General features: G+C 43.0%; 1 pseudogene; it reads right to left on the bottom strand.

Annotated features, from left to right (window-relative positions):
* Positions 1 to 561: 561 nt before the first annotated feature.
* LOC118621685 lies at positions 562 to 1809 on the bottom strand (annotated as a pseudogene).
* Positions 1810 to 2015: the final 206 nt, after the last annotated feature.

Here is a 2015-nt window from a genome sequence, read left to right as displayed (position 1 = left end):
TAAGCAAAAATATATGGAAAAGAGGAACACTTAGTTTTGTCTTAACTCAAGAAACTGAGAGGAGACTGGTCTACATAGAAAATGTGCATCTTGAAAAGTCAGGTGTGAAGATTTCAGAGTAAGAATTTATACGACTTGAATCTCCCCTAATTCCTGAATAAAAACGACACCTTGCAGTACTTATACTTCATGGCTCACATATCTACCTCACTTGGCTCTATTCCTTACTTCTAGCCTTTACTTAAATGAGCCTGAAGAACTTGGGGATAGAGCGTACGAAGAAAAATAAAATAACTATACACAGTATTCGCCTTTCTGTGGCTACTTTAGATCTTTGTTACTAGAAAATTCCTGAAGAAAATTTAAATATAAGTCTGTGGCTTTGCTGAATCAAGTCCCCAGTTAAACTTTAGAAAACACCCTTGATTTGGGCCAGTAGCATTGTTGATGGTACCTATTACAGAGGGATAGCGGAACAAAGTGTGTCTCAAAACCAGTGTTAAATCAATATCAGGGTTGAAAGGGAAAAAAGGGCGGTCTAAATGACAAGTGCAGACAAATCTAAGATCCCTGTCCTTCTGGAGCCACACTTCCTTCAGGGTCTCCATCATTATAAATGTTCTCTGCCATTTGCCACACTTGCATGATATTGTCTTCTGACACAGAACAGATCACCCAAGGTTCATTGGGATTCCAGGAGAAATCTTGGCAGTGTGACCACCATGAATAAACAACAACTCCGGTGGCCCATCTTCTGCATCTTTAGGAGATTGTCCTCTCCAATTTTACTTAAATCCCAGACATTCAGTCTACGATCAGTACCACTGGAAGCCAAAATAATCTCACTGTGAGGCGACCACTGAAACTGGAATATTTCATTCTTATGTGATTCAAAGGACTGCAACTTAAGTTTCAGATTTCTCAGATCCCACAAGGCAACAGTCTTATCAGCTGATCCTGTGGCAAGAATGAATTCACTGTGAGGATTGAAAGAAAGGCAGTTCACTTCAGCAGTGTGAGTTGTTTTGAAAGTATTGTTTGAACGAGTATCCCAGATCATAAATTTCTGATCATCAGCAATGGACCCAAACAGAGACTCATAAAGTAGATGCCAGGAAACATCTTCTACTACTGCTGTATGCCCTGTAAAGATGGTCTTCGCACCCACAACTGTTCCTTCCTTTGGAACAGCACTGATGTCCCACAGGCAGATGGTATGGTCATCTGAAGCACTAAGTAAGTGCCCACTGAGATTTGGGTTCCAAGAAAGCTCATAGCCTTCCTTCTGATGTCCACAAAGACAAAAGTTTGGCTTGCATTCTCCAGAAGGATCTGGTTTAGAAGGATGTTTTGTATAGTCAAAAACAAGAACATCACTGGATGGAGTCTTTGTTGCGATGATGCAAGGATTTTGCAGCATATAACGTGACCTGTTTACTTCTCCTTCACGGTTGATCTTGATTTCTATTTCAATTTTTCCACTAACAGAGCCAAAACCTCCAAATTCTCATTGTCAGAGTGTGAAGCATCAAACTGAGCATCATCATTAGGGAGCTGCACGCTGGCTATCACAAGGTGGTTTTGTTCATCTGACATGTGTGTCCCCAGGACAAGTCGATGAATGCTGAAATCTTTCCCTTCTGGTCTGGTTACATCTAGAAGCCACTGTGCAGTTAAGCTGGGCCACTCCAGAGCAAGGGTCATCACCAAATCGTACAGAAAAGGGGTGTTCTTTTTCCATATTTTGTACTCTTCGTTGATCACACGTTCTTCTACTGCGTCATCAAAGGCTGCTTCCTTGTCGGCCATGGCGCGCAGGCAAGCCAGTGGGATCCCAAGGTCTACCCTTGCGGGGAGGCTAGGAGCGCTCGCTCTCCGAGCCCAGCCTCTATTGTTTCCTGCTGCCTCTGCTTGGTCGATTTTAAAGACAGAAGCCCCATCCTCCTTTTTCCCCCCTCCCTCCGAGGACTGGTACAATAGTCGGGGTGGCAGCATTACAGAAGTCAAAATTAGCA

This window comes from Molossus molossus, unplaced genomic scaffold (assembly GCF_014108415.1).
Source record: "Molossus molossus isolate mMolMol1 unplaced genomic scaffold, mMolMol1.p scaffold_m16_p_8, whole genome shotgun sequence".
NCBI classification, from domain to species: domain Eukaryota; kingdom Metazoa; phylum Chordata; class Mammalia; order Chiroptera; family Molossidae; genus Molossus; species Molossus molossus.
The sequence above is the reverse complement of the archived record's forward strand: the minus strand, read 5'-3'. Positions and strand labels throughout refer to the sequence as shown.